This window comes from Eretmochelys imbricata, chromosome 5, assembly GCF_965152235.1.
Source record: "Eretmochelys imbricata isolate rEreImb1 chromosome 5, rEreImb1.hap1, whole genome shotgun sequence".
Taxonomy (NCBI): domain Eukaryota; kingdom Metazoa; phylum Chordata; order Testudines; family Cheloniidae; genus Eretmochelys; species Eretmochelys imbricata.
In genome coordinates this window covers 78,801,760-78,823,493 of record NC_135576.1, presented here as the reverse complement: position 1 = coordinate 78,823,493, position 21,734 = coordinate 78,801,760, and the positions used below count along the sequence as shown (strand labels likewise).

General features: G+C 41.0%; 1 long non-coding RNA gene across 1 annotated transcript in view; it reads right to left on the bottom strand.

Moving 5' to 3' along the window:
• Nucleotides 1-9,182: 9,182 nt before the first annotated feature.
• LOC144264600 (uncharacterized) overlaps nt 9,183-21,734 on the bottom strand; it is a 47,851-nt gene continuing 35,299 nt past the window's right edge. Inside the window, exon 3 of the long non-coding RNA XR_013346079.1 lies at nt 9,183-9,224. This is a non-coding gene — a long non-coding RNA (uncharacterized LOC144264600). The remainder of the gene's footprint in view (nt 9,225-21,734) is intronic.

The following is a 21,734-nucleotide window of genomic DNA, read 5'->3' as shown; positions in this document are numbered from 1 at the left end:
TTGTTACATTGCAGATCTGATCATCAAATTATTTTGGGATCAGGAAGTAATTTTTCCCATTGGACCACTTCAACAAAGATTTGGTAGGGGTTTTTGCCTTCCTTTCAGCATCACGGATGCATAGTTGCATTGAAAGCAAAAGGATTTGAAAAGGTTACTGGGAAAATACTGTTCATCTTAACACAACTTTCAGACACTGTCTAGAGCAGATCAATGCTGAAAAGGCCAGCTCCCAGAGATAAATTAGACCCTGGATTTTACTGGTCAACCTTCTCCCTATAGGAGAAGGGGAGAGCTGGAGTCTTTGTGGACTGAAGTCCCCCCTTTGGAAACCGCTATCCTCTCCTCTGTACAGGAGATTCAGAAGTAAGTAGAGTCCTAGGGGATAGGCTGCAAAGGGTCTACACTAAGTTATTGGTTTCAGAGTAGCAGCCGCGTTAGTCTATATCCGCAAAAAGAACAGGAGTACTTGTGGCATTTTAGAGACTAACCAATTTATTTGAGCACAAGCTTTCATGGGCTACAGCCCACTTCATCGGATGCATAGAATGGAACATATAGTAAGATATATATATATAATACAGATAAGTTGGAAGTTACCATACAAACTGTGAGAGGCTAATTAGTTAAGATGAGCTATTATAGGCAGGAGAAAAAACTTTTGTAGTGATAATCAAGAGGGCCCATTTAGACAGTTGACAAGAAGGTGTGAGGATACTTAACTTAAGGAAATAGATTCAATGTGTGTAATGACCCAGCCACTCCCAGTCTCTATTCAAACCCAAGTTAATGGTATCTAGTTTGCATATTAATTCAAGCTCAGCAGTTTCTCGTTGGAGTCTGTTTTTGAAGGTATTCTGTTGCAAAATTGCCACCCTTAAATCTTTTACTGAGTGGCCAGAGAGATTGAAATGTTCCCCTACCAGTTTTTAAATGTTCTGATTCCTGATGTCAGATTTGTGTCCATTTATTCTTTTGCGTAGAGACTGTCCGGTTTGGCCAATGGCATATATCACATTGGTAGATGTGCAGGTGAACGAGCCCCTGATGGCGTGGCTAATGTGATTAGGTCCTATGATGGTGTCACTTGAATAAATATGTGGACAGAGTTGGCACTGGGCTTTGTTGCAAGGATAGATTCCTGGGTTAGTGTTTTTGTTGTGTGGTGTGTGGTTGCTGGAGAGTATTTGCTTCAGGTTGGGGGACTGTCTGTAAGCGAGGACTGGTCTGTCTCCCAAGATCTGTGAGAGTGAGGGATCATTTTTCAGGATAGATTGTAAATCTTTGATGATGCGCTGGAGAGGTTTTAGTTGGGGGCTGAAGGTGGCAGCTAGTGGCGTTCTGTTATTTTCTTTGTTGGGCCTGTCCTGTAGTAGGGGACTTCTGGGTACTCTTTTGGCTCTGTCAATCTGTTTTTTCACTTCAGCAGGTGGGTATTGTAGCTTTAAGAATGCTTGATAGAGATCTTGTAGGTGTCTGTCTCTGTCTGAGGGACTGGAGCAAATGCAGTTGTATCAAAGGGATTGGAGCAAATGCATTTTTATGAGCTTGGCTGTAGACAATGGATTGTGTGGTGTGTCCTGGATGGAAGCTGGAGGCATGTAGGTAAGTATAGTGGTCAGAAGGTTTTGGGTATAGGGTGGTGTTTATGTGACCATCGCTTATTAGCACAGTTGTGTCCAGGAAATGGACCGCTTGTGTGGATTGGTCTAGGCTGAGGCTGATGGTGGGATAGAAATTGTTGAAATCATGGTGGAATTCCTCAACGGCTTCTTTTCCATGGGTCCAGATGATGAAGATGTCATCAATGTAGCATAAATAGAGTAGGGACGAGAGCTGAGGAAGCGTTGTTCTAAGTCAGCCATAAAAATGTTAACATACTGTGGGGCCATGCGGGTACCCACAGCAGTGCCACTGACTTGAAGGTATATATTGTTCCCAAATGTGAAATAGTTGTGGATGAGGACAAAGTCACAAAGGTCAGCCACCACATTTGCCATGACATTATCGGGGATACTGTTCCTGATAGCTTGTAGTCCATCTTTGTGTGGAATGTTGGTGTAGAGGGCTTCTACATCCATAGTGGCCAGGATGGTGTTATCAGGAAGATCACCGATGGATTGTAGTTTCCTCAGGAAGTCAGTGGTGTCTCAAAGATAGCTGGGAGTGCTGGTAGTGTAGGGCCTGCAGAGATATATATATGTCTTACTATATGTTCCATTCTATGCATCCGATGAAGTGGGCTGTAGCCCACGAAAGCTTATGCTGTAATAAACTTGTTAGTCTCTAAGGTGCCACAAGTACTCCTGTTCTTTTCACTAAGTTATTGTTCGTATAGTAGGAGCCCTGTAACCCCACACTAGACGCATTTAAAGGACTGGTCTGTGAGAGCAGGAGGGAGGGTACATGGCCCCCACTCTGGTACTAAATTACTAACATTTCAGCCTGATGCTGAAATCTATCCCATATGTGTCTTGTTCTTTTGTCTCCATGTCCTAGTCAATAAGTGACAGTATAGTTTGGGAAATAAAGTGGAAAAATTGGGGTCGATCTTAGCTCAACTGCACTTCCTGATATTTATACCCTTCTTATTTATGTAAAAGCCTCAATGTGGGAACCCTGTTTGTGCAGGCATCTAGGAGCATGCTTATCATACAGGATTACGTTTTCTTCCATATTAATGATTCAAAGATGTTTCCCTTCCAGATTCTGTTATTTTGCTGGAGGTATTCAGAATTGATTTTTGATAAATTCAGACTGGTGCCTCTGCAGCTACTGAATAGTTACAGTATCTTTAAATATTTATATTGTGCTGCTGGTCATAATTATTATTTCAGCACAGCACAGTTCTAATGCATTTAGATGTCAGTGTTCCTCAGTTTAATTCATCATGCATACATTAAGTTGCTTGTATACATATATTAAGTATGCACCTCCAAGGATGGAAAAAAGACCTATTCATATTTTAGCAGCTATGAGAAAGAACAGATTTCTTTTACATTCTTAACTGTAAACATTAATTAGAGGCTTGACACTCAATGGTTTTTTTATTTAAAAAAAACTTTCATAAAATAATCCATCATGAATTTCTTTATCACTATGCCAACGAGAACTAGTCCACTGCATTGCGTTCTCTCTGACTAGAAAGTTAAAGACAATGTGTTAAAAAAAATCCATTTATTTATGCAGTTTGTTTCCATGGGGAACAAAACGGCTCTGCTGTGAAACCTAGTAAGTTCTGAATACAAGAATGTCATGCTTTATTATCTATTTGTGTGCTTTTGTTGAAGCGCAATTATGCTATTGCCTGTACTCTCAGTCTGTCTTCTGAGCTGGCAGAATAGAATCTGAAAACAAGAGTTTGAACATTTTTCTATATTCTCCAAAACAGGATTATAAAATGCAGGACATTACCAATGAAAAAATATTTCTGCAAACATGACTGGTATGCAATTTAACCCTCTCTTGCCAGTTTATACTATTTGAGATTATTTGCTTTAAGCAAAATATAGAAGAATGGAATATTTCCCTCCAAGGGGGACTGCCAAGTGATTTCCAAGATCAAGTATAATACACAAAGGAAATAACAGAACCTCATTCCCAAACACACAACAGTCTCTCTAGTGCTGCTACCTGTGACATTGACTCTATTTAGTCCCTTTAAAGGGGTGCGAAAGCTGTCATGACAAGCTGGTCCAAGTGTTGCCTAAAACACTAACATGAGAATGTCTATTGTCAGCATGATGTATAACATAGAATCATAGAAGATTAGGGTTTGAAGAGACCTCAGGAAGTCATCTAGTCCAACCCCCTGCTCAAAGCAGGACCTGACCCCAATTAAATCATCCCAGCCAGGGCTTTGTCAAGCTGGGCCTTAAAAACCTCTAAGGATGGAAATTCCACCACCTCCCTAGGTAACCCATTCCAGTGCTTCACCACCCTCCTAGTGAAACAGTGTTTCTTAATATCCAACCTAGACCTCCCCCACTGCAACTTGAGACCATTGCTCCTTGTTCTGTCCTCTGCCACCACTGAGAAAAAGCCTAGCTCCATCCTCTTTGGGACCTCCCTTCAGGTAGTTGAAGGCTACTATCAAATCCTCCCTCACTCTTCTCTTCTGCAGACTGAATAAGCCCAGTTCCCTCAGCCCCTCCTCATAAGTCATGTGCCCCAGCTTCCTAATCATTTTCATTGCCCTCCGCTGGACTTTCTCCAATTTGTCCACATCCTTTCTGTAGTGGGGCCCCCAAAACTGGACGCAGTACTGCAGATATGGCCTCACCAGTGCCAAAAAAAGGGGAATAATCACTTCCCTTGATCTGCTGGCAATGCTCCTACTAATGCAGCCCAATATGCCATTAGACCTTTTGACAACAAGGGCACACTCTTGACTCATATCCAGCTTCTTGTCCACCGTAACCCACAGATCTTTTTCTGCAGAACTGCCGCTTAGCCAGCCGTCCCCAGCCTGTAGCAGTGCTTGGGATTCTTCTGTCCTAAGTGCAGGACTCTGCACTTGTCCTTGTTGAACCTCCTCAGATTTCTTTTGGTCCAATCCTCCAATTTGTCTAGGTCATGCTGGACCCTATCCCTACCCTCCAGCGTATCTACCTCTTGCACCAGCTTAGTGTCATCTGCGAACTTGCTGAGGGTGCAATCCATCCCATCATCCAGATCAATAATGAAGATGTTGAACAAAACTGGCCCCAGGACTGACCCCTGGGGCACTCTGCTTGATACTGGCTGCCAACTAGACATCGAGCCGTTGATCACTACCCATTGAGTTCAAACTGAGTCCCATGAATTGATTTTATTGGTGTTCATCCACCCAGCCTGTTTTTTCAGCCTAATGTTGCATCTCCAGGATGTGTAACTGACCAGACGAGAATGTCAGGATTAATTACAGTATTTATACTATTAAAGGAAGCACAGGTTTTTTGAGAATGTCCCAACCTTTATTTATATTTAATTATTCTAACATTTAAGATGTGCAATTATTTCTAAATCATACTTTATAGAACACAAGAATCTGTGTGTATTACAATAAGCCAAACATAACATGCACAACATTTGCACAGAACATTTCACATTTTTGCAAGTCATGAGAAATTTAGAAAATTAGCAGGGTTTTTAGCTCTTACAAGGAATATGCAAGCATTCTATGCCTTCTAAATGGATTTACTCTAACTGCCTAATTCATTATGCTAAAACCATGAAGCAATTTCCTGTTCAAAGCCCAGCTCACAGGCTCTCTGTTGTCAAGTATTTGAATTTCAGATTAGAAATGTGTTCATTTGGATAGCATGAAAGGAAAGCTTTGTTGTCAGCTTTGCTTTATGTTCTGCCAGCAGCCAAATCCATCTTCTTCAACAGTCACCAGCAAAATACCAGACCTCTACTCTGGTCTCAACTATCTTGAAACAAACAAACGCTTTTGGCCTTTGCGGTCTAAGCACTGGTTTGAGGTTTGCGTCCCTCCCATCCCTCTTAATGTTTGTTTAAAAAATTATTTCTCACAGAGGAGGATATCAGCAAATGTTTAGGTTATATAGAGAGTTTTCTTTCCCTCCCCCCACCCCAAAAGAGGGAGAGAACCAAAGCATTGCACAATGAGGAATAGGAGCCAAAACATTTTAGTTCTAGTAGTAGATCAGGAGTTTGTTATGGAATAGTGAAATTGCAGCATTTTTACCCTCAGCGTGTTAACGGCTATCATCTACTGTGCTTTAACTATCCCATTTACTTCCCATTGCTGATGGCTTTTTGCTTATTGATCTTAGAAAGATACACACAGCAGCTCACACACATCAGAGGCCACATTTCAGTCAAAGGAAAACAAAGTTACCTGATACACTAGGTATCGAAAGAGAAGAACATTTAACCAACTTTGGTCAAGGGGCATGGAAGAGGTGGCCAGTAATGGAATTCAAAGAAAATTTCTTTACACAGGAAGGGACCTTTAGAAAGTCCTCAGTTATTCTAAGGTATTTCTCCTAGGTTTAGGAGCTAAAGCTAAATGCACATCCTTTATTAATTAAATGCAAACATTCACACAAGGAATGCTGCAACCTAAATTTGAACTTTAATGGTTGTAAAATAGTTGGAAGCAAGAATAATTATTTGCTGTAACAGAGGACATTGAGATATTTATAATCCTTTTGCTTTAGAATACAATAACCCTGATATAGCCATAATAAGCTCTCCAATATAAGAAATGGTAATAGGTGGTTTGTCTCTGACAGTTTCAACATCTGCCTCAAAGGTTTAGGAGTGAAGAAAAAAAATCAGGTCACAATGCTACACCTGTTGATACAGTTCCCAACGCCTTTTCTCCCTAATAATGACATGGAGCTAGACTGTTCAAGTCCTTCAGTTCCAGAATTCTCCCTCAGCCTCAAACCACGTGCTGTGAATAAAAGGAATATTCAACTCGCACTTCTGCCTGCCTGCTAAATACTCTCTAGTTCTCTTGTGGAATTTATTTCTTCCCCCATCAGATTACACAAAAAGAATTAGAGAGCATTAATATACAATTATACAAACTTTAAATAGAGAGTTAAAGAATTCAAACCCAAGCCATTTTAGATTGACAATTACATAAAAATATGGTGCTGCAAATAGAAATCAAACTATTACTACTATACTGAAGCACAACTGCTCTACAGCACCATAGCTAGAACCATACTCCAAGATCCCAGACAGTTCATTTGTTGTATGGTATCGTTACTTCATAGCAATCTGCAGTTGTCATGTCACTCTGGTTGCCATTAGTCTTCTAGATATGGTTCCCTTGGTATAGTTCCAGTTTTATAATTCTATTGGGCTAAATCCTGAAGTTCTCATTCATTCTGGGCTCAGCCTTTATTCACACAAAACTGAGTCAGGATTTGGCCCACTGTGATTGCATTGTTTCCAGATACTGCATTATTCTTTGTTCAGTAGCAGGGTTTTACTACTTAGATAAAGATGAATATTAAGTCTTACTAATTATAAACATGTTTTATGTATTGCCTCCTCACTGCCCCCACCAAAGCTGCTGTCCAATGGAACAACATAAAATCCCACCTTCCTAAAATACAAACACAAAAGAGCAAGTGAAAGATTCCAGTTTAAGACTGTTGTCCTCCAGGGGGATCTGTGTAAGTGTAAGCAGAGACCCACTGAAGTCAATGAAAATCTCAGCAGACAAAAAGGCTTGTCTACGTGGATCTGTTTTCAGGAAACTGGATCAAGGTCTAACAGAGGCAAGAACTGGATTAAAAGAGCAGGTAATTTTAAGTGATTATTCTAAAAACACTGTGTGATTGTGGGTAAGGCGGCAAGTTTTAAGATGCTTTTCAAAAGAGGAATGGCTAAAAAATGGGTAGCAAGTTCCACACTGCAAGCCCCACACAACCAAAGCACACTCACCTGCCAAATTCACGCTCAATGGTAGGCTCTGAAGCTGGGCAGAAAATTTCACCCAAAATCTTTTTTGGTTGCAAAATCCAAATTCAAAAGATTGTGTGAATTGGTGTCAAATTTGCCAAAATATTTTGGTTAAAAAAATAAATAAATAATTTGACATTTTGATTCAAAAGGGTGTTTCATTTCAAAATCTACCTCAATGTTGTTTTATTTTTTAAAAAGAAAAAAATGTATTTTGGATTTATTCCCAATATTTTGGTCGACAAGAGTATAATTTTGTTTCAGGTCAACCCAAAGTAATTTATTTTTCAGTTCAGCCTGCAAACAAAAATAATTAGTTATTTGCACAGTTCTAGTGGGATCCTCAAAGAGCTGGTAATGTATGTAAGTAATACCAGTATGATTACATTTTTACCAAAAAATTGCTGAAATAATACTATTTATGGCAGGTTGCACAGTTACCATAGTTTTACAAATTCTTCTTCTTGGTGTGTTGAGCAAGTTTTGAATCCTGGGAAGACATGCTGTGTTAGCTCTGGTTAGGCAAGATTTTTAGTGCAGTCAACTTCAGGAGAGAGAGCGCTGTTGGAGCTGCAGAAGAGTTTGTCCTCTGCCTTGGGCTCTGATTAGAGTCCATTTATGAAACAGAACTGTTCGCTGGGAACCCAGGATTAGTGTTGATCCCCAGTTGACTGTCTCAGCTCAGGAATGATGTATGTGTCTAACTAAAGCAAGTTACACTTAGAATATACCCAGACCCTGCATCACTGATTTCTCCTCCAGTGGGAAGCGGCCCTACATAGCCCCAAACATCTGCTACTGTTCAGCAGAGGGGAGACATTGGGGTCAAAAAAAGGGGCAACAAAGCAACAAACACCATTAAACCACTATCCACTGCACTCCCATTATTCCAGTATTCTGCAACAAAAACTACCATTGCATTACCAGCATGCCACTGGCTGGTTCTAGACCACAAGTAATTGTTCTAGCTTCATATTTGATAATGATAGTTAATGTTAAGGATAAAATACCAGGGCTGAACAGAAGCAATTAATACAAATATTTGTAAAAAGGAGTTTGGTAAGTATTTGGAAGAAAATATTTCTGGGGGCGGGGGAAGAGGTGACAACTGTTAAATGCAGAGGATGCATTTTAGCTTTCCTCAACTTTATTGTCTACATTCCCACTATACCCTGTAGTATCATTTTTGAAGTTTATTTCATTTGCTGCATCGGCCATTCAACTACAGAATTAAAAAATTGCATTCAAAACACTGTGATGCAAGATCAGAGTTTTAGTGTGACAGCAAACGCAAAATCTCATGCATTAATCACTTAAAGAACAAGTAGGCTCTACTGTAAAAGGCAGCCCCTACATTATGCAAACATTTTAGAGTGATATACTTTTGGTCTTCTTTTATTGGCCTGTTCCATATACAAGAAAATGTAATTATTTGTCTAGTTTACCTTCTGATACCCTCTGCCCTAACCTCCTTCCCTGTGTGTCCTTATCCTAATCTTTATTATGTTTTCCCCTTCAGCAAATCTCATTAACTAATCTGGCTAGTGCCTTGTCCAAAGGAGCCCAGTGCTAACAGAGACCCAAAAATAGACTAATTATATGGTCTCAGGATGACAGACACAAAGCATATCAAAGAACAGTCAGCTCCCATGCAAAGGGATGGTTCAATAGCTCTTCCAGATTATTGCAAATGGACTCAAGAAACAGTCAGGCTAGTTACAAGATTTGAGGGGATATCTTACCTGCAACAGTAGTAAAATACTGCAATAGAACCTCCAGCAGCTGGGACACAAAATCTGAATGAGAAAAAACATGAAATAAGCAGCACATACTTATCACATTGGATGTTAAACATATTTTATGAAGAGGCAATAAATGACAGGCTATTTGAATAGTGCTTTATTTGCTGAAGTTTGAGTCATGAAACCTGGTTTATAAACTGTTTATATGTCTGTGATGCTTGTCCAGAAAAAAATTCTCGTGTGTGACTTCTAAGACAGCAGCACGGGTCACATCGGCTCTACCTTAAACATTATTTTTTTAAAATTCCCTTGTGCACATAAAGTGTATGGGTGTATAAATGTCGAAGGCTGTAGCTCACGAAAGCTCATGCTTAAATAAATTGGTTAGTCTCTAAGGTGCCACAAGTACTCCTTTTCTTTTTTTTTTTTGAAACTGAATAACTGGTCAGAAGACAAAGTGCCAGGGCCCTACCTAATGATCTAGGATCACTGAAGTCTGGGGGTTTCTTGGGAAACCATAAGAGGAAATTGGGCATGAGAGGACCTGATGAAGGTCAGAAAAAGAACTGGGAGGTCAGTGGAGTGGGCATGGGGATTTACAGAGGCAGATGGGATTCAGGTCTGGACGACAGAAAGATGGTGGAGAGTGGCCTGATAGAATTACAAGAAGAAAAGCAGGAAGGAGACTTCAAAAAGTTTAAATAAGCATCTGTATCAAGGCTTTCATTTACTGAGTCAAATTTCTAAGCCCTTTGATGTTCATTCCACAGTACTTTCAGCCATGTTACAAGAATTCCAAAGGCTTGGCAAATGAGCAGCTCCTTTCCATAAACCCTCACAAGATGAGGGTTTAAATAGGTAGAAATACAATATGTAGTTTCTACAGGTATAGTTGCCAGGCAACCATTCTATTCTGCAACACAGACACTATATCAGCATTGATCAAGCTATATAACTGTTAACCCATTAGCTGCTCAGTTAAAACACTAATTACAGAATGTTGAGCTAACAGGTTTATGAAGATAGCAGGATTATAAAACAATTATTTTGCAAAGCATGATGTCAGGCCTAGGCATAATTAAACCATGTAGATCTCAGAATATGGGAGAACCCTGACTGCATGGTAAGGAAATTAGTTTTCCTCTTGTTCAAATATTCATTGTAGTGGAGTATGTGCCTTTCTCGTCATAATTTAGTAACAAAAATGATGCAGGGGATAGCAAGAGATGTCAAGAGTAACAAGAAGGGTTTCTTCAGGTATGTTGGCAACAAGAAGAAAGCCAAGGAAAGTGTGCGCCCCTTACTGAATGAGGAAGGCAACCTAGTGACAGAGGATGTGGAAAAAGCTAATGTGCTCAATGCTTTTTTTGCCTCTGTCTTCACTAACAAGGACAGCTCCCAGACTGCTGCGCTGGGCATCACAACATGGGGAGTAGATGGCCAGCCCTCTGTGGAGAAAGAGGTGGTTAGGGACTATTTAGAAAAGCTGGACGTGCACAAGTCCATGGGGCCGGACGAGTTGCATCCGAGAGTGCTAAAGGAATTGGCAGCTGTGATTGCAGAGCCATTGGCCATTATCTTTGAAAACTCGTGGCGAACGGGGGAAGTCCCAGATGACTGAAAAAAGGCTAATGTAGTGCCAATCTTTAAAAAAGGGAAGAAGGAGGATCCTGGGAACTACAGGCCAGTCAGCCTCACCTCAGTCCCCGGAAAAATCATGGAATCAATCCTGAAGCACTTACATGAGAGGAAAGTGATCAGGAACATTCAGCATGGATTCACCAAGGGAAGGTCATGCCTGACTAATCTAATCGCCTTCTATGATGAGATTACTAGTTCTGTGGATGAAGGGAAAGCAGTGGATGTATTGTTTCTTGACTTTAGCAAAGCTTTTGACACGGTCTCCCACAGTATTCTTGTCAGCAAGTTAAAGAAGTATGGGCTGGATGAATGCACTATAAGGTAGGTAGAAAGTTGGCTAGATTGTTGGGATCAACGGGTAGTGATCAATGGCTCCATATCTAGTTGGCAGCCGGTGTCAAGTGGACTGCCCCAGGGGTCGGTCCTGGGGCCAGTTTTGTTCAATATCTTCATAAATGATCTGGAGGATGGTGTGGATTGCACTCTCAGCAAATTTGCGGATGATACTAAACTGGGAGGAGTGGTAGATACGCTGGAGGGCAGGGATAGGATACAGAGGGACCTAAACAAATTAGAGGATTGGGCCAAAAGAAATCTGATGAGGTTCAATAAGGATAAGTGCAGGGTCCTGCACTTAGGACGGAAGAACCCAATGCACAGCTACAGACTAGGGACCGAATGGCTAGGCAGCAGTTCTGAGGAAAAGGACCCAGGGGTGACAGTGAACGAGAAGCTGGATATGACTCAGCACTGTGCCCTTGTTGCCAAGAAGGCCAATGGCATTTTGGGATGTATAAGTAGGGGCATAGCGAGCAGATCGAGGGACGTGATCGTTCCCCTCTATTCGACATTGGTGAGGCCTCATCTGGAGTCCTGTGTCCAGTTTTGGGGCCCACACTACAAGAAGGATGTGGATAAATTGGAGAGAGTCCAGCGAAGGGCAACAAAAATGATTAGGGGTCTGGAACACCTGACTTATGAGGAGAGGCTGAGGGAACTGGGATTGTTTAGTCTGCAGAAGAGAAGAATGAGGGAGGATTTGATAGCTGCTTTCAACTACCTGAGAGGTGGTTCCAGAGAGGATGGTTCTAGACTATTCTCAATGGTAAAAGAGGACAGAACAAGGAGTAATGGTCTCAAGTTGCAGTGGGAGAGGTTTAGGTTGGATATTAGGAAAAACTTTTTCACTAGGAGGGTGGTGAAACACTGGAATGCGTTACCTAGGGAGGTGGTAGAATCTCCTTCCTTAGAAGTTTTTAAGGTCAGGCTTGACAAAGCCCTGACTGGGATGATTTAATTGGGGATTGGTCCTGCTTTGAGCAGGGGGTTGGACTAAATGACCTCCTGAGGTCCCTTCCAATCCTGATATTCTATGATTCTATGATAGTAACTGATAAAGAAATGTGAATTATTCATAATAAATTAACACAAGCCATCAGGAGTTGGTAGAGTATGTTTTGTCTTGTTCATAGGATGGGTTACTGCGCAGTTTCACTTCACAGTTAGCTTATCCATACCATTCACAAGATGACAATTTTACACAATAAGAGGTCCCCGATGGCATGTATTAATTTATAATGGATAGAAAAGGAAGGGAGCATTTTTGCGCATCAGGCCAGTAAAACTTACAAACTACTCCCTCAGGGCACATACACACATACATTAAAACATTAGCAATGGCACTAGACTTAATAAGAGCTATGATATACAACACAACCATACAAACAGTGCTTCTCAACAACCCACAGGCAGCAGTCGATGCTCTTTTACAGTTCTTTAACACATGAAACCGTACATCTCAAAAGAAAATGCATAAGATGAAATTATCAAATGCTTCATGCTTGTATTTTTACAGTAAAAATAAACAGTAATATCCTGGCAGTCATGAATCACAAAGCTTGTCTATTGTTCTTTCTTAGTTCTTTGTAATGACTTCAATCACAATAGTATCTAAGCCCCAGTGAGGATCATATTATCCTATCCCCAAATCACATATGCTTCCAGCAACTGAATAATGAAATGAGAGTTTCCAAAAGGACAGAAAACAAGAAATGGGACTGGTGATTTTCCATCACAGTTGTTTTAAATTACTTTTATTCAAATCCAAAACAGTCATAAGTTTGGCCCCCAAAATAGTTCTTTATCATGTAGTACTAAAGTTATTAACCAAATCTTGAAATCCTTGCTTACTTTTTTGGCATTAAGGGGAGTTTTGCCTGTGTAAGGACTGAGTTAAAATATAGGTAAGAATTTTTTTGGTGCATGGTGAAACAGTAGCCAGTGGAGTCAGAATATCCCATCCCATGCCAAGTAACTTTGATCAATGTCCTATGCCAGAGACAAGGAAATAAATAGAAGTCTCTTATCAGTACTCCGGTGTCATGCTTTTACATCACATGGAGTGTTCTGATCAGGACTCACATGAGAATGGAGACAGACATGCAGACAGTTTTAAAGTAGCAGACCACAAATGGAAGACTAGACCTTCATTTTAAAGAGAGGCTACACCCTTCCTCTGACCAGGGAGTGTCCATTCCCTTGCCAGACCAACCAAACATGCTTGCTAAAACAGGAGGGAGCACTTTATGTAGGAGTAGTTATAAATATGGCAGTTCATTCACCATTGTGACTATTAACAGGCGAAGTCACTTGGGCCAGAATCTGCTCTCAATTACACCCATGTAAATCTGCAGTAACTCTAGTGACAATGGTGGAAAGATTCCAGATTTATATGGTTACCTGAGACCAGAATGTGGCCCACCAGTTTTCTTTAGTTCTACAACAGATTACTAATTTTTAATTTGCATCGACCCATTAAACTGGTTTTCTAATTCTGGTTCCACTTGTGTTTATTCCAATGGGAGCAAATGTTTTGTTTTTCTTTTACTTTCTTCCTCCAAAGAGAAGTAAAAGAAATGGGGTTCATGAGGCCTAAGACAGCAGAACATTTGAAGTACAGTTTGACTCAGGTATTCTTAGTAAATATTTTACTTGCAAAAAGTCAGTACTTTGAGTCCTAACAACTGCCAATGACTCGGGGATAATATTTCATGTGTATCAGATAACTGCAACAGTATAATTTGCCCAAGACCACAACATGATTTACTGCATTATTGATATAACACTTAAATAAACTTTTAAATTAAAAACAAGGTTAAGACTAAAGTGTGAATTATGATAAATGCTGAACCATTAATAAAAAAATTCAAATATTTGATTTTTTTATCCATCCCAGTTGTGTGGCAGCAGGCAAATTACATAGCTTTTATTGCCGCCTGGTGTTATTTAGTTGGCCTGAAGCTGGTAAGTCAACTAAAGAACACTAGTTTTGGACTTCGAAGTAGGTCACTATCCCCAGGCTCTTGATAGGAAGGAAGCATTGCCCTGGTATAGAAGGAGGGTTGATCTTTTGACTGGTCTTTCCTTTATGTATTTCTTATCCAGTTTTTTCAAACTGGCTTCTTCTGAAGGAATTTAGCACTAAATTCAAAAAAAGGAGTGTGTCACAACACCTAACTTTTATACACCTAGAACAGTGGTTCCCAAAGTGAGGTTCCAGTTGTTTAGGGGTCCACCATAGGTTATGGGGCATCTGTCTCTTGAGGAGTACTGCAATGGGGCTGGAACAGTGTTCCAACAGTTTTGCCACATGAAGGAAGTCATTTTGAGAACAATATGCTACTTTCCACAGAGCATGACCTCGCATGTACTGTGCGTGGGAGGTTACGCTGGAAGCATTCCCCATCTGGCTGGGGTGTTATGGTAGTACCAGTATTTCTCATTCAGAACTACACCACAAATTTAGTTAAAGTGAAAATAAGGGTGATGTGATCATTTGTAATAATTGCAGACTGCTTACTTTTGGTTCCTTTCTGAGTCCTATTTTAATTACAATTTTTTAAAATAATGAACTAACCTAATCGAATAACATGAAGCTTATGTATTAAAAAAATGAAAGGGGTCCAGGAAGTTTAATCAGATGCCAAAGGGGTCTTTGGTGGAAAAAAGTTTGAGAACTACTGACCTAGAAAAAATCACAGGAACAACGCTGCAAGTGAAAAAACTGAATTACACTAGGCTCCCTACACAATGCATGAGGAGAGAGAGGCTCCTTCAAGTGGCAGGTTTCAGAGTAGCAGCCGTGTTAGTCTGTATCCGCAAAAAGAAAAGGAGTACTTGTGGCACCTTAGAGACTAACAAATTTATTTGAGCATAAGCTTTCATGAGATGCATCCGATGAAGTGAGCTGTACCTCATGAAAGCGTATGCTCAAATAAATTTGTTAGTCTCTAAGGTGCCACAAGTCCTCCTTTTCTTCCTTCAAGTGGGATTCACAAAGGCCAGCACAGTAGATGGGGAGCCCCCTAAGCTAGCCAGTGGGAAATGCTGGTGACAGGGATGTGTCCACAACTGTGAACCCCTCTCCTGGAGTCAGGTGCTTACCTGAGGCATTTCTTATAAGAATGAGCTAGGTAGGTGCCTAACTGCACACAAAATGGAGTTGGGTGTGGGGGAAGAGTGATGGCAGCACCATCTAACTTACACTGAATGCTTTCTGTTCCTTGATTGGTAATTTAAAGTTTAATGAGAGGACAGTGCCTGGGATGTTGAATCTCTCAAGAAGGGGGTCAGGAACGCCATACAGAGGGAGACATTTTAACATGTAAGATATCTTCCTGTTTTCTTTCGCACAATGTAAGTATATCTTAAGATTTTGTAATAGGTGGGTTTCTTGCTAAATTAGCTACAGAAATAAATGAGGGCAGATTTCTATAGAGTGGACTTTCAGTTCATTTTCTTCTCACATTCATCCCAAATATGAATGCATCAACTGTATTGCTAGCCTTACATGTTCAAAAATCATTAATCAGGCCCCTCCAAAACTCATGAGACTTAACAATAAAAGTTTCTGTCTTCTGGGTATTAAGCTTTTAAGATTTCATGTTTTCGAGCTTTCCTCTACACCCATAGGAGCTAGAAACTAACTTTTGCCATGAAAACAGTTCTGACAGTTGCTGAGTATTCTCCCATCCCACATGGGATGTGAAGTTCTCTATCCACCTCATGCATAGATTGGATCCATTGATTTCCATTTTAGATCAGGTTATAATTCAGCTGCCATTTATCAGTCATTAAATCACATGTGCAAGCCTGCCGCTGACAACCATACAGCCACAGGAACACATGACCCAGTGCTCACTATACATGAGGTTGTATTAGGTGGTTGTGCCCTGATGCCAATTCCTACCCTCCCCCCCCAAATCAATATCTGAGCAAAGTTCGGACTTCTTCCTCATTGTTCTGTGGCTACAATATGTGCATAACTGTCTCCAAGCAAAGGATCTCATTTACTGTTTCATCACCTCTCCCTCCTATCCTTTGCGCCTCACAGAGGCTTTTGCTGACTGTTCAGTCAGTTGTCTGAATATCATCACCTCTGTTCTGCCTTCTAAGCACCTCACTTCCAGCCATATCAAGCAAGGATCCATAGAGCTAACAAGGCTTGCACTTCTAATGCTATGTTCTTAGAAGTACAATTAAAAATAGCTCACAAGTAAAATCTCCTTCCCTTAAGTTAGTGCAATCCCTACCACCTCAAAAATGACGGTTGCTCAAGTATTCATAGACAAGTGAAGAAAAAAGAATACTAATATCATCTGATCAATCACATACATTTTTCTAATATTCACCCAGCTCTGTTTGAGACATTTCTACTTCTTTCTTGCTTCGAAATTTAACAGTAAGAAGAACCCCATTAAATGCATATCTTCATCATGCAAAAAAGTGGGTTTAAATTTTAAAAAGGCATTAAAAGCCTCCATTGTTTTATTAAATACATTTGTTTGCCCAGAAAACTATATTTCTACATAGATCTTTAGTATCTCCACTGATATCTCATTTTTAATATAATAGTATTTCACCTTCTGGTCTTCTTTTGAAAGACACACTTTGTAAAGGACTTCAAGATGCTTCCGTATAAATTTTGCTTTGGTACATGGAAAAAGACTTTCCTGTTTGCAAATTATTGTTGGAAGATCGCACAAATCCTGGATTTATACTCTCCAGTAGACTGTATGTTCTTCAAAATCAACTGTGGACAGCATTCTCTAGATGAAGTCACATGCAGCAGCACAATATTCAACCAGCTCCCAGATACTCACTTGGTAGCACTGTGTGATGGGCGCAGAGATGGAACTGAAATGTACCGTATTACTGAGAGGGGAAAAGGTTAATTAAGCCAAAAGGGAATTTTGCACAATTTTGTTGAGGAAAGAGATTGCCTTTAGTCTGGGTGTCCAACCTGGACTAAAATACTGCCTGTTAAGCTGTAAGTAAGGCTCTCGTCACAGGGTTCACTCACCAGTGGGGCACCCCTTTGTGGCTGCATCTGGGGAGTAGCTCTACTGGCCCAACACCCACTTCCTTCAGTCACTCAGGCCACAGCCCCTCTCGCTTTCTAGGAGTCACAGGGCTTCTTCTGTGTGGCTTGGCTCTCCAGCTAGGTCACTGTACAATTTTCCCCTTACAGGATAACAAAATCTTACCAGACCAGCTGTCTCAGTTCCATTTCAGGCAGTTTCCCCATTCCAGACTATGCAACTTTCCTAGGGGCTAGTACAGGAACCCAGGCTCTCCCACTATTCCACATTCTAGCCCAGGGACCCTATGATCACAGCCAATGTCTGCACCATCTCAACCCTTGCTGCTGTTTCCCTGGACTTCTTCCTACTCCAACCTCTGCAGGCTTTCTTCTCCACCATCCCTCTGGGTAAACCCTTTCCTCCTGTATCAATAGCCCAGGGCTTCTACCCCTACAGATTTTCTCCATCTCTCCTGAGTAGGCCCAGAGAGTGACTACAGGCCTCCACACTACACCCCCTTCTACTCTCACTTCCTGGCTTTATATAAGCCCCCACCTACTGCTGCCCAGATGGGCTCCATCTTCAATTAGTGTTGATCAGTCAAGCCCCTCCCCCCCAAGGTGCAGCCTACCAGGTTAATTAACCCCTTCTGAGTCACCTTAGCCCCTGAAGGGGTGGTGTGGGTTGAACATTCCATCACAGTCCTTTCGAAGCTTTCTAATGCACATTTCTGATACACCAGTTATTTACTTTCAAAGTCAAACTAGTAAATATCACTGCATTAGTTCTGTAAATCTACTGATCATTCCCTCCGGGGATACTGCATCGGATACTTGCTTCTCAATTGAAAGGACAAGAAAGTCTTTAAGGTGTTTCTTGGCCATCTACATAGGTGAAAGCCTGTGTTGTCACACAGGTGTCACTCAAAGTGTAAAACAAACCAAAAATGGCTGAGAACTGAATAACTGGAATCCAGCAGACTGCGAATCCCAGTGATGATTGAACATGGTGATAGACTAAACAAAAAGAGCTCTCAACCACACTTAGAGCTGTTTCCGTCACTTCACACTGATTCAGACATACTAGGCTTCAGAGCAACACACACAGTGACAATCCTGGAATCTTATTATATAGATAAAGGGAGCCAAAAAGACTGCTCATGCAGCTGAAATGGGAACAGCATGGCAAGCATTTGGGTGAGGCAAATAATATATCCACCCCTCCCTTGCCTCAGTGAATTTCAGGATTGATATTCTGTTTGATCATCGTATTTGAGAATGCTGGGGTTGAGGCAAATAGGCCGTGGAAACCATAGCCATCTGCTTTATGTCACACCACGTGGTAGCAGTGCTTTATACATAATCAAAGCAAAACTCCCCAGCTGCATGCAGACTTGGTCCTTCTGAAGAGCAAAGTACTAGTCAGATAACATTGTGCCACCAGAGGTGAGAGCAAGAAAAGTCAGGGAGGTATGGAAAGAAGCAAGAGGGAATAAGACAAAAGCAACTGTGATTTTTTCCCTGGGGTGCCACCTGAAACTTGGTTACCACTGAACCCCCTCATCCACCAGCTTGGGCTCTCTCTCACATTGTATGGCTGAGACAAGCTACGAAGCCCTCCAGCCTGCACCTTCACCAGAATACATACAGGTAGGGACACATCCAGCTGCAGTTACAAGCAGTCTCTCTCACCAGCCCCTGCATGGAAAGCTACACCCTGCTCCCCAGACATGCACCCCATCTGGAGTATAAACACAAAATGATACTGTCTTGTGCTGTATAGGGTACTGTACAGCATAAGCTCATAAAATTCACTCCCTCCCTCAATGTGGAGAGGAATATGCAACAGCCTATTGCCCCTAAGTTATGATTCCCACACACTGGTTTAGATAAAGCAAAAATAAGTTTATCAACTACAAAAGATACATTTTAAGTGATTATATGTAATAGCAAACAGATCAAAGTGGATTACCTAGCAGATAAACAAAACCACAAACTAAACTTAATATACTAAGTAGATTGGATATGAATAGCAGATTCTCACCTTAAGACATGATACAAGCAGGCTGCTGATTCTTAAGGGTCAAGCTGCACTTGCTTTACAGCTTGGAACTCCCTGATGTTCCATTCACAAGCTAAAAACCCCTTTAGCCCAGGTCCAGCACTTCCCCCAGTTCAGCCTTTGTTCATCAGGTGTTTCCAGGAGTCTTCTTGGGTGGGGAGTGAAGAACTACAGATGATATCACTCCCTGCCTTATATAGGTTTTGCATATGGTGGGAACCCTTTGTTTCAAAGCTTGGTTCCCAGACCGGTCTGTGGAATAAGACTGACATCCCAAGATGGAGTCTAGAGACATGTGGTCTCATCACATGTCCTTGCAGAGTCATAGCAGCCATTACTCGGAGGCTGTCTGTAGCATTCTCAGGAAGGCTCCCTAGGTGGGAGATAAGCTTCTCCAAAGGCCCATTGTTTTTTCCTCATGGCTCATTGCCCTCAATAGCCCTTCTCCACCCAGCTAGCTAGACTGGAAGCATCTTGTCTAGTGGGCATTACCCAGTGTAACTACATTTGAAATACAGATACATAATCAATATTCATAACTTCAGACAGAGAAATGATACATACATACTAATAGGATAATCATATTCAGCAAATCATAACCTTTTCGATGATATCTGACTTGACTTATCTTGCATAAGATACATTATAATTATGTCATAATCATATAATAATATCACTGTAAAGAATATGGGGTGCAGTATCACAGGAACATCAAAAGGTCTAGAGAAACTGAGGGTCGGAGGATATAATGGAGAATATGGTAGAGGAAATGTCCGTATCTCTCTTTCTTGACTGGCTTCTATTCTTCCACCAATCATACTGACATTTAGGGCCAGATCCTGCAAAATGCTTAGAATCCCCTTTGAGGTGTTTGTATCCTCAACTCCCATTCTTGGGAGTCCCTCAGCAACTTACAGAATCAGGATCTTTGCCTGGCTAGGATTTGGACTATATGGCGTTTGCTTTAAGCACTCCCTCTGCAAGTATCCCACTCAAAGTGCCAGCTCCAGGCTTGCCTGCCACATTCCTCCTTTCTGTGCCAACCTGAGTGCCTCCATGCCCAGACTCTGGCACCCATCAGCCCCTTCCTTGTGACAGTGTGGAGATGGTGATCACCACCACCGTCACCCCTGACACTGCACACAGGCTGCAACTTTACATTATGCCCTCTCTCTGACCTTGGAGAATTATTCTCTGAACAGCTGGAGACTATCCTCATATCAAAGAATCCAAGTCCTAATTCTAGTTGTCTTAAATAAAAGCAGATTCCAGTTGCAATCATGAATGAAAAGATAATTAAAATAAAACTCTTAGAGATATGATACAGATAGAAAAAGAGACCTCTGTTCTCACAGAGACTGTGACTAATCAGAAAAAGTGTCATTGTTTTAACGCCTTCTTTTTGGCTGAGAAGTGTGAAGTTAAGCAGAACATGGTATTATGCCATATGCCCTCATCAGACCAGAATTATATTACTACTTTCAGATGACTCACACTTTGTAACACCCACTTGCTGTTGCATTTTTAATTAGTTCTTTCCCCTTGCACTAAATATTATTTCACATTTTTGAGATGGACCACCAGAAACAAAACTGAAATATCAGTTGACCTTTGACATTTTGATCACATGTCGTTCTTCATTTATCACTTGTCTGTCTCATCTATTTAGTTCTTTGGTGCAGTCCAGTACTTAGCATAATGAAGCCCCAATCCTGATGTGGCACTACTTTAATAAAAATAATCAGGTGGTCTCTACCAGTAAACCAAAATTGTGGTATTATATCCAGCTTCATAGTCAAATAGTTCTTTAGATAAAAACAGTACAGGTAAAAGGTATCAGAATATTTTATGATTATATATACATCCAGACAAAGCCATAGTTTGTCTTGCACGTGCTAAGTGGAAAAAAAACATGCAAAGTTGTACTGCTAAGTAGAGCTCTGCACATCTGCAGATATCTGCTTTATCCATGGATGAAAAAAAAAAAGAACCAGATAAATTCATGGAGGATAGGGTCCATCAATGGCTATTAGCCAGGATGGGCAGGAATGGTGTCTCTAGCCTCTGTTTGCCAGAAGCTGGGAATGGGCAACAGGTGATGGATCACTTGATGATTACCTGTTCTATTCTTTCCCTCTGGGGCACTGGGCACTGTCAGAAGACAGGATACTGGGCTAGATGGACCTTTGGTCTGACCCAGTAGGGCCATTCGTATGATATCTGCAGAATTGTGGATTGCGAATTGGATGCAAACTTTTTATCCGCACAGGGCTCTACTGCGAAGTATAAACTTAAACTCATTCATATCTAACTTCAAAATAAACGTTGTTGATTCAAAACTTCAACTCAAATTTAAATCTGATTGGGTTCATATTCTATATGGGAAAGACTGCAAAAATGGTACAGAGAGAGGAAAAGAACAAAGGAAACCAATGACAGAAGTAAGTCAATAAATGAAGACAGGAGTGGGCAAAGCAAAAATATAGAGAAACTGCAAGAA